At 33.0% G+C, this 12,377-nt stretch overlaps 1 protein-coding gene across 2 annotated transcripts in view; it reads left to right on the forward strand.

The window, feature by feature from the left end:
* Positions 1 to 232: 232 nt before the first annotated feature.
* rau (RA domain-containing protein rau) overlaps positions 233 to 12,377 on the forward strand; it is a 229,774-nt gene continuing 217,629 nt past the window's right edge. The window contains exon 1 of one of the 2 annotated variants that reach the window (XM_070107147.1): positions 233 to 796. The gene's annotated coding sequence lies outside the window, so the exon portion shown is untranslated. The remainder of the gene's footprint in view (positions 797 to 12,377) is intronic. The other variant, XM_036359823.2, reaches the window with a different exon arrangement.

The following is a 12,377-nucleotide window of genomic DNA, read 5'->3' on the forward strand; positions in this document are numbered from 1 at the left end:
ACCTAAATATTTTTGGAGCAAACAATTTTATAAAATTAAATTCTTATTAGCTAAAGATATTTTCTAATCTGTATTTACTACCCTAATAATCGTCGATAAATATTAAATAGCTCAGAAAGTCACCTACCAATTACTAACCAAGCGGTTTGTGTCTTTGCTATACACTTGTTCATCCGTACAACAGTGCCAGTGCAATCGTTTGTGTACAGCGCTATTCAAACTATTAGTACCGGTTCTTGCATTAAGTAACTGTAGAGGGAAAAAATTTGCGTTTGTGAAGAAAAATAAGTTAATTATCATTAAATTGAGAGTTAAATTGAAAATATGTGAAAAGTGCTAGTGTAAATAGTTAAAAATATTAGTGGGAATTATAAATTTGCATTAGCGCAGAAGTGTAGTCAGTAATTTGTGTTAGTTTACGCAATATGCGAGTCACCACGTTGTGACGGCGGCCCGCACCATGAAATTGGGCAAAACTTCAATTTCAAAGCAAGAAAAATGATTTCGCGCTGACATTTACAGTTAATCAGTGAGAAAAATATTCATAAGCAACTACATATGAGTATATATATATATGTGTGTGTAATTTTTGTCTTGAAAGCGCCTTGTGAAGCTATTAACCTGCTGCGACAAATGACAACGCATAAGCGTGCTGACATATACTTACATATGCAACTATTATAAGTACAACAACAACAATGTGAGTTACAACACACGTATTGTGCTGTAGAAGTGCTATTATGATTTTCGGCGGTGTCCTTGATAGCAAATTCATTTGATTTTGCGTGTGTGTGCGGTAAGTAATGTTGCACTAGTGTCAAAGCGGCAAGTGGAATATATTAGATACTCGTATATGATATTATTGGTCACATAAAAATTAATTTTTCTGAAGGAAAGTAATATATTTGCTTAATGCAAAAATTATATACATACTTATATATGAACATATGTGTTACACATACCATAGTACAATAAATAACAGTATAAGTGTATGCACATTAAGGTGCTTAATATTTTAGCGATTTTTTCCCCTGTGTTACTGAAAATCCGATATTTTATAAAATGTGAAAAATATGCTGCCAGTTAAAAGGATTTAAGTGTTATGGCTTGCTCTTTTAAAAAAACAATTTTTACTTTTGCACTTGAAACCAACATATTTTTTTATAAAGTATTATATTATCAATAACAGATTTTAGAAAAGAGAAAAAAAGCTAGAAAAACTTATCTTTGCTGGCACCGAAGCTATAATACCACAAATACTTGTATAAAAGTTTCCACACAAGAACTAAATTTTGATAGATCAGTTCGGCAATTCCAAAAAATTCGAAGCTCCTTGTGGAGAAAAAAACTTGTGCAAAATTTTAGATCGATAACTCAAAAACTAAAGGACTATTTCACGTATATAAAGACAGACGAACATGGCTAAATCGGCTCAGTTAGTCACGTTGATCATTTATATATATATGTACATATATGTAAATACTCTATAGGGTTACTGATGTTTCGTTCTGGGTATGACGAACTTCGCGAAAAGCGACTGGGATAGCTAACAACACAGAAATGATCAGAGAATGTCCTTAGAAGCAAGGAGGTCGTAGAGGTAGCGGCTTCCGGAAAGCAATTGCATATATACTGGTTTCAGGCTACAAAAGAATTCCGGGAAACGAAATAGCTGCTGAGATTGTCAAAAGTTTCATCAGTCTGACTACCGAGCCAGTACAGGAATTACGAAAGTCAATAAAAACGATAAACAATGAAATTTCCGAAAGAGCTGACAGACGGTTCGGAGCGAAAAGGAATGCCGTAAAGACATGCAGGATCGCCAAGATCATGTGCAAGAGTCCCGTAGGAAAACTGGCCTTTTTACTCACATGGTCTCGACAAGACTACAGAACTGTTAATGCAGAAAGTGCTGGGAAGTAGACATGAGCGAGACGCTGGAATACCTTCTCTTCTTTTGTCCTATCTAGAACTCGTCTTACAGATATCTAGGAGCTTCGCAGTTCATGGAACTAGATAAATAGAAAATTAGATATCAAGTCGCTCTTAAAATTCGCAAAAAGAGTTGACTTTCTTTATGACGAATACTTCAGCTCAAATTAAACTGAACCTCCATCTGGTATTACTAAGGACCAGTCAGTCTAGGCGCAGCCGACCAGTATAACCGCACCTAATATGCAAAACTTAATTTAGAGTATGTCGTCTAAAATGAAACACCCTAATGCACATACATACATATATGTATATTACACGAGTATATGTAGCGAAATATCGTAATATTGAAGCACACTAACTTTCTGCAGATTATTGTCGCTCTTATAATTGTCAGTGTCTGGTTATGTTGGTAATATTTAATGTGTATGCAATGCAACAAAATATATTTGTATTCATATACAAAGTAGCATACTTCAAAATAGCCAATCGGTCATGTCCTTGTCCTTCTGCAATCAAATCGCCTTGTCCTTTCAACAAAACCAAAAACGTATTAAGAGGGAATGCTTGTTTCTTTTTCTGGTCAATAAGCATATCATTTGCTCACCCACTCTTTAATCACTTCCAAAGCTATAATAGTCGCATTAGAATCCTCGCTGTATCTAAACAAATATATAAGTATATTATTTTTCCGTCTGTCATTATAATAGCGTCTGAATATATTTATTATTATTATGGAAAATATAGCAATTCACATTTGCCGTGAATTAAATTTAAATTTCACCTTCAATTAGGGCTCTGTGAATCCGGCTTGTTTTGGTACGGTCTTTAATATAGTATGTAGTGTATTACCATGCATTCTTGCATTGTTATTGTTGCACGTATTAAATAATGACAATGTAATTGTGTAAGCTTGCAAATGTTGAGATAATGCGTGACAATTCAAATGAATATTTTGCGGTCGGTAATGTGGCGGAAAGAAGCTCATGCATAATTGAGCGACTAACAAGCATGAATTAATTAATATACGAACACACGAATTTCTATGTATGTATGTATGTATTTATATACCATTCATGTATGCACGTATAGGTTTATTAGTACGAAAGATGAAATTACTTTGCTCTAATGTGAGTATTAGACTGTAGGCATATTCACATAAGCATACATATGTACATATATATGGAGGTACGCATGAAAATTACGAAAATTATGCGAACAAATATTTGTATGTGTGTATTTTTATATTAAGATATTTACGTATATATATTATATACATATACGTTTACTAAATCCTTAGTTCATAATAGGTACATATGTACATACATTCGTAGAAAACATTTGGTATTATTTGCTAGTTGATGTACCAATTAATAAAATTAGGTAAATATGTACATACATATGTATATACTTATAATATAAACTAGTCGTCGATAAATATATACATATACATATGTACGTCTGTATTTATGTATAAAACAAGTAATGGAGACAAATCTGTAAACATGCTTAGATTGGGTTTTGAAACAGCATTGTTACAAGACTTTTACTATGCGTTCTCATTATATCGTATATCTCAAAGATTGACTGATATTTTCGGTATCAAGTTAGACGTAGGCACTGAGAGCCACATATTCGGTATCTGGGGAGCTTGAAAATGTATGGTCCGATTTTTAGCATTTTTCCTAAAGGGATAGCATGCCATAAGACACTATTTGTGTAAAGTTTTATTCTGATATCTTTATCAGTGTTTGATTCATGTACCGTAACGTGAAAGGCCCTGATCTAATTCAAAATTGTGATATAATGAAAGTAGGCTAGGTTGTAGTCTGATTTCACACTGTTAGATAAGAATACAAGTATGACGTTACGCACCAAATATCCTTGAAATTGGTCGGATTTCACTCAAAGCTGAGCGGTGCCACGCAGATTGTCCAATTTTTACATAATTTTCGTAATCCATCTGACGTGTTTCTTCAGCGAGTTATCTCACCTAGTTTCAACATAACCGTTGTATGGGGAGTGGGTGGGTTTATCACATAATTTCACACATTTTTACACTGTAGGAGGGAATGTCATGAGACATCCTTTTCAGCAAATTCGTTTAATATTGCTCCAATGATTTGTGAGATACATACATTAAATCTATTAAGGAGCGAGTTTACGTCCATTCATTGAAAATTTTTAGCTCTCAGATGCCCTCACTTCTGCGATTCCAAGTACAGGCGCACAGTGAATTCGGAAAACAAGATTATTTCACGAAATTATCTTAATAACTTTTACTACTATCTTGCCATATCTTTCCAAAAAGAGTACTAATTAACTTCTAACCCTAATAACCTGTGTTCCGCCTCATTCGGGAATATATACACAGATCAGTTCTTTATTCTTTTTAAGCTTCTAATAATATAATATTTACTGTCTTTTTTTTTATCTGCAATATTTTTTCTGGCCTCGGAATTTCAACTCAATATTTTTTTTGAAACGCATTCTAACCTCAGTTTTGACTCGACGAATGCTCGTAGAACCTTACATATATGAGAAATAAATCACGAACATTCCTCTTCTTGAAATCAAAGTTATGCATATAAAATTGCAATCATAAAATACTAAGTTAACCTGTTATGAATTTGAGGTTCCAGTTGTGTTTTCCACCTTACCTTTATTTAAACATTTGGTTTTTTTCTTTCAAAGACTTTGAATGTTTGCAAGGGTTATTAACCAGTATAAGAGCTAGTAACTGACTATTCGCTATCCCAACAATGAGTCGAGCTAAAGATAACTTTTTAGTTTATCTGATAACTAGATAGTTGTAGCGAATCACTTGTTCAAGGTATGCAAAATTTCTGAGGAGCGCTTATTAATTTAAAAATATTAAAGTTGTAATCAAACGGCCTTTTTTTAATGCCTTCGGCTAAGACCTTCCTGCTTCGGTTTTCAAGATGACGAGGTCCTCGAATCAATTTAATGCTTTTTATGATCGAAATTGGGAGTTATAATCTGAATGCTTTAGTAGTGAAAAGGTCCCGAGGCGTAATTTCCTAACAACTCCAGCAATAATAATAATTTTTATATCTTGAACCGTGTTTGTTAAGTTTGCCACGAAGTTTGTAACATCCAAAAGGAAACGTCGGAGAGCTTATGAAGTATAAATGTATAGTTGATTAGCGCGATGAGCTTAGTCAATTTAGCCATGTCCGTTCGTCTGGCTGTCCTTCTAAATATACGCGAACTAGTCCCTCAGTTTTTGAGATATCGTTCTGAAAATTTGCACACTTCCTTTTCTATCCAAGAACCGCCAATACCGGACGACTTTACGATATAGCTGTTATACAATTTGATTTATCAAAATAAAGTCTTTGTATGGAAAACTTTTTTATTTGTCAAGATGTTTTCACGATAAGTATTCATTATATTAAATTCTAGGTCGTAATACCTCCCGGATTATTCTTAGAGGTTGTTAAAATTGTAGCTTGAAATATAAGCCGCCGAAATATAGCTCGGTTTTCTTTTTGCAATAATTTAACTCAACCCATTGTCAGCTGTCATGCCATGTGCCTTCACCTAAGGGTTCGGTGACCCACATTAAAGTAAACAATCCGCATAATTTAGCACTGCTGTAAGCAGCCTTTCACACACCGTCACTTTGAATAGGCTGTTGAGAGTTTCTTTCGGTGACACAACCACCTTAAGTACTTGAATTATTAATACTCACACCACATTTCAATAATTTGTTTCTTGCTATGCTGTGCGGCATTTCGCTGACACCGAAATTTAACCTCGGTAAATCGACTACACCTCGGCATTGTCGGCACTTAAACACAGGTGCGCCTGTTTTTTTTTTAATTTATGTATTCTTGTTTGCACATCAGCTTTCGGTAATTTAGGCGCACGTTAATGATTTTGCACATTTTACCGGTGCTCGTCAACCTGTTATCCTGCGTAGTAGAAATCAAAAAAGCGAAAGCAAAAAACATTAAACATCTTTGCGTGCTCGCTTAACATATGCCACATCAAAGGCTAAAGCATAAAGCGAGCGTAAACACATTTGTGGCAGCCGGTTGCCTGTGTCGAAAGGATATTAATCGCACTGGAGCGTTGCAAGACAGGATGTGGAGCAGCGCGTGTTGTCTGCAGGCGATTTAACCCCTACTATATTTACAAACCTACAAGCTTTTTATGCGTATTTGCTCTGCCGGCACAAGAAAGCTGGTCGAACAGGTGGATAACTGCCTCAGCTGTGGCGTTGAAACAGCTGACCAATATGTTTTATACTATCTGTGGCTGCTACAAATCGCGTCACTTCCTTGAAGCTGTTGATCAGCAACATACAAAAGTAGTCACGTTGCCAGTTCAAACAGCAAGATAATAAAATTATATGATATCGAAAGCAGATAAAATTAAATGATTTTTAAATTGCCGGTAGCAGCTGAATGGCAGACAAAAAGGATATGCGTTCACGTCAATTTATGATGGTTGATAACACGTTGCACCTAAAGAGCCCACAAGTTATTATTAGATGCATTTTGTGTGTGAAATTTGCCTCGGGAGACTTGAAATTTGCAGATTTTTTACTGGAAAGAAAAAACTATCTTTTTTGTAATATTTCTGTTTCTATTATATTTTTATACCCTGAACAGCGAACATTAAGTTTGCCAGGAAGTTTCTCCCTTAGTTTTGCAGAGATATCGCTCTGAAATTTTGTACACGTCCCTTTCTCCCCTAAGAAGCTGCTCATTTGTCGAAATAGCCGCCAGCGGACCACTAGAGCATATAGCTGCCATATGAGCAATATACTTGTATAATACAATCGACCAAAATCGAGAAAGATATATTTTTATACTAATATCGGTGCACCCGAACTTAACGATTTTCCTTGTTGTATCTAAAATAATTTTTTTTTGCATTTTCTATTCTAATTCAATTTACATTAAATAGTTAGTGAGAAAAGTTTTCAGTTCAGAATTTTTTTTTTTTTTTTGGTATCGGATGTTGAGCTTTGTACATCGTAACGCTTCAGGCTACTTAGCATCATATACGACCGATAAATTGAGAGAATTATGCTATGGACTACATAGTTCTCACCTATAGTATTCTTCAACCAAGTGGCTCTCTGGAAAAATATTTTATTTAAGTGAAGACGACGAATATGTGCGAACTCAGCTGCCTGTTTTGACGGCGTTAATAAAGATTTGTATTAAAATACTTGAATTTTTTTTTTTTTCAGTCCGGGTCAAGTCAAGTATAAAGCTTAAAAAAGTTTAATTTGAGTTCAGTTTCCGTCTTTGCTGACATTGAGTGACTAAAATCAAGTTGCATCAGCAAACTATAAATAAATAATACATATACATACATATATATTTGTTTCTTTATATAAATTCAAAAAAATAAAAATATTTGTGTGAATTTTTTCTCAGCAACTGACATTTGTAAAATTAAACTGTCAACAGTCAATTTAACCAGAAATAGCAAATACACTCATTTATGGACAACAATGCCTTAACAGCAACATATTGTATAATACAAGTAAATAAATGCATAAGTAATACAATATATTTGACTAGCATTGATTTCAATAGGAAATGCTCGAATTCGCGACAAATAAGTAAACGGTAAACATTTGTTATGAATTCGAATTTCAATTAAAGCCCAGAAAAACAACTTTAAAAAAAATGATTGCTTTTTTATTGACTCGTTTAACGGTGCATTTAGCCAAAAATAAATGCGAAGACTTAAATGTATATAAACACATACAAGTGATTATTTACATTCTATGTACATATTTATACAAGCTTAAATATTTATAAACAAATACAATAAAAAACAAATGCGCTTTTTATGTCAAAAAAAAAAAAAAAATTATGGTACATTGTATGCAAATCGCCGAGAACCGCGGTAAAATTAAAAGTCACGCATATAAATGTTAATAAACATTAAATTTGTTATAAAAAAAATAAAATTTGTTATAAAGTGTAATAAATATTAAATAAAATTACATACCATGTGTGGTAATAAAGAAAAACTGTAAAAAGTCCATGACACTTCATCACCTGTCCAAAATTCTTTGTGAGTAATGGGCCGTTGTCGCTATGTTCCACCCATCATTTTATGACTGCGTCACTTTATTAGCGGCGTCCGATTGAGGTTATGAAACACGCTACTGCAGTTCTTCGCACCTCTATATGTACTTAAAACCATACAGTTACTTGGTTTTATGCACAGTTATACTAATATTGTTGCACACTGTTTCAATCATATACAGGGTGTCTTTTTAGTGATTGAAAAGAAGATACAGGGTTTTACAATAAGGGTGATATGATTAAAAATAAATTTAAAAAAACACACTTATAGTATAATATTAACGGCCACGACTTCTTTTGTAGGCACGAATTTGATGAACCCAATTTCCGAGTACTTTTTCCACTAATTGCCTAAATGTAGGCAATGCGCATTACAAAAAAATAATGTTGCCTACAATTAGACGTAAAAAAATAGTAAAAATTTAATATAAGTTCAAATATTATTTATGAGATTTTTATATATTTTTTTTGTGTATAATATGATTTAAATAACCCTTTAAAAAAAAATTTACTTAAGCTAGAGGAGTAAAATTTCATATATTATTACATACTTTTTATAGTGTTATTCTATTTATCTATTGTATCAGAGAATATAATTTAACACTTTCCGAATAATGTTTTCATTTACAAATAATAATAATTTTTTTATTAGAAAATCAGATTTTATTGTTTTTGAAAAAAATATATTTTTTAGGTTTGACTATATAAATCCAGAATTATATAAAAAAATATTTAATTCCATTTGTTTTAGTTATATTTTTGTTTATATTTTTTTTATTTACAAGTGATGTAGGATTTTTTATTATTTATTTTTTTTTATTTTGTATTGAGTAAAATCTGTCTAGCTCTTCTTAAATGTTTTCGTGTTTTTATTTTTAAATCGATTGGCTTTATTCAGAATTTAAAATTTTAATTTATTTTTCTAAATTCAACTACTTCTTGTTACACCCTGTATGTTTTTAATATGCACCTTATATTTGCTTAACTGACTGCATGGTTCACTATGTTGACATTCTAACGCCTAGTCGCCACTCATTTACCCACACATTCGTCTATGCGCGCTCTAGACAGTTACCAACCGCCTGTTTCTTCAATTGCAACGGGCGCTCGCCCAAACAGTTGCAGTTAGTTACGGTGCTTGTTGCCCAAAGAAAAACCTGTTGATAATATCATGAAAGCCAATCAATAAACAATCAATGTAAAATGCATTCAAAACGAAGAGAGAAAGAATTGGTTAAAGTCAGTTAACGCTTTTGTAGCGACTTACCAAATGCGGCGAAAACCTTGACGGGAAAGTCTGGCGTTCATGGTGAAGGTCGGTCGCAGCGATTTGCCACAAAAAATAAATATAAAATTTTGAGAATATTAAATGATACTTTCCGTTCACAATTTGATAGCAAATGCAAGCAGACGGTTACTAAATCATTGTCTTCTCTCCACCTTACAAAATAATTTGCATAATTTAAAGCTTAGCATGCAATGTCACGAGGTGCGTCTGCTCGGCAGTCGCAGCTGTCTAGAAGTAGCGACGAAAATTTTCATTTTAGAACGGAAGTTATTAGTGAGCGTGCGCGTCTATCGACGAATTTACATGCATGTATGTATGTACTTGTAGTAGGGAGTGTTGTGAGGTTATGTACCCACATAGCTGTTCGCTCAATGAAGTATGTAAATAGAAGCTACATACATATGTATGCTTGCTTTCATAATTACTTAGTTCTTCTTCTCACATTTCAGTTTCTGCGGCGTTTGAAAACCGATAGGCACAATTCCTTTGCTTAACACCTCTTCATTTGCATATCCATTAGTGCAGGTAGACTGTGCGCTTATCGTACAGTTATCAATGCTACGTTAGCTTGACAATTTAATTAAGCTTTCTTGTGTCTTTGGATATTTTCTTTTCATTCAAAAGAGGAAGTTGTGTTACTGTTTGATAGAGCATATCGAATTAAGTATGTTTATGAAAAGCGATGATTTTTTTTCTGGGAATTCGATTAAAATGGTAAATGTTTTTTTTTTTTGAGCACACACACATACTTAATTTTGTATTGACTCTTTTGCAATTTCTATTTAGAAAAAATTATAACTATTTAATTTATAAATAAAAGTATTTAAAGAATAAAAATAAAATGTTATCTATAGAGTTTTGTCGAACTTGATTTCAGGTTGATTTTGCTCATTCTTGCTGTTAATATTTAATTAATATATTTTTTAGTAATTTTTTTTTCATATTCGAACTCACTTTTTTATAACACGATTTTTACAAATATTTTTTTTTATCTTGCAGATGTAAGTACTATTTGGTTATACGCCTTAAACTATCTTTTCAAGTAAGTAAAGTTTATAAAACGTTTTCTAAAATAAGTTTTTTTTTTACAAATTAGACACTGGCGGTGGCGCCGCCTACAAAACTTAGTATATAACGTCTTTGTATTACAATTTTAAATCGGTCTACAACCACATTTACGTATATCGTTATATATGTACTTCCTATATGTCATCATTTTCAACCACATTCGATGCTTTCCTTTTGCAATCGAGAAATCGAACATCAAAAAGATAAGGAAAGTAAATGAAAGCACAAATAGTGGCACCTCTCTTAAAAGTTGGGGAAATCGCTATATCTTTCCTGCTCCCAGACACCGAGTATGAAACCCTCTGTGTCTTCGTTGGCTAGCTGTGGTTCAAAGCGAAATCAAGTTATGGATTACGCGATGTCATGGGTTTTCATTCTACTTGTATGTGTCAAGCCAAGGCCACACCTGGAGTCAAGAAAATTTTGATTCTGACCTTGGAAGAGTCGATACTGCCAAACTCGATTGTCAAATGTATATGAAAGACTCCAAAATTATTCTACGTTTTTCTCTAACGTTTAGTTATTAATATTTCGAATTTCTAGTGAAATATGTTTTTTTATTTATATGAATTAATTGAGGAATATGAAGCATTTGCCTCAGTGTTGAATCTTTGAGATCATACCATTTCATACTTGTACATATGTTAATTTTGAACTCTTCCTTAGATTATTTTAGAGAAAGTTTCAATTACTTTTAATGTTTCATGAAAAAGATATTCTTTTTTTTTGGTGTTAGAACGAAAATATCTAAATAGTTTTCTCAGGAACCGTATTATGTATACTTAATTTGGTATAAATTTCTTGAAAATCGTAATAAAAAAATAATTATTTACTTAATTTAATTACTTAAGTCGCTACTTATTTATTTTAGTACGCCCGCCTTCATATCAACCCCAAATAGTGTATTACATAAATTAATTATCCTTCTAAATCATAAAAAACAGTTAACTGAGCTATAAAATGTTTGTGACATTTTTATGTAGTTTTGTCCTACTGCTGCGTTTTCATATTATTTGGAAATGCAAATATAATTGTATACTGGCTCCATTTCCATTACTTTATTAAATACTGATGGCGTAAGTGTCTCATAAAACGGATGTACGCCTCATTTTAACGCCACCTCCTTCTTACACACAGAAATATATCTAGATATGTATGCATAGATAAGTATGTATTTTCATTTGCTTAACGGTGTTAAACCGAGGCGTTCTTGCCTTAATGGCAGGCCTCCCTTCATTTAGTCTCTTCCACTTCCTCCTGTTGGTCAACATTAGTGTTGATTAAACTCTCCTTGCCACTCCCTTTGTTTGTGGTCTGTCGTCCTAGCATAACTTAATGACTTGAACTTTCTTTATACGAACATGTTTGCGTATGTTTTCCCCCTTTGTTTTTATTTTATTTGTTCACTAAGACATTACTACATGCAACATATTTTCCTAATGTCTCTCGGTAATGAAATTTTTATGCTCAATTGCTCAGGGCCATAACCGGCCATAAATTGCCTAATTGTTTTTTTGTTTTTTGTATGTGAAGCTTTTTGCTGGCAAGCTCCCTCGTTTCTATTGAATACGTTGCTCTTTATTGCTGGTTAAAGTTGGCATTATTGTTAGATGCCATCAATTAAATAAAGATTTCCAAAGCATAAACTCACCAGACTTCAAAACTATTTTCTTTTCTTTCGTTTGCTAATAAGTCTCCTTTTCTCTCTCACGTACTTACCTCAGATCTAAGTCTTTAATAATATCGAATTTGATATTGTATTCAAAGCGATTTAGAGTTTGGATTAGTGTTGAATATGGAATTATTGCATATTTTGAATAAATTTCTATGACGTCACAAAGCTTGACGTCTTCTTGTCGGTAGTGGCAGTAAGTAGATGTGCTAAACTTGCTTCCTAGGATGCTAACTTAGCTTGATAAAGACTTCTTGTCAATTCCCTACGTATATAAGTCCGAGACAATTAACATCTTGGTAAAAAAAATTCGTCGCGTTATTGCTCATATACGGTC

This window comes from Bactrocera oleae, chromosome 3 (assembly GCF_042242935.1).
Source record: "Bactrocera oleae isolate idBacOlea1 chromosome 3, idBacOlea1, whole genome shotgun sequence".
In the NCBI taxonomy this organism is placed as follows: Eukaryota; Metazoa; Arthropoda; class Insecta; order Diptera; family Tephritidae; genus Bactrocera; species Bactrocera oleae.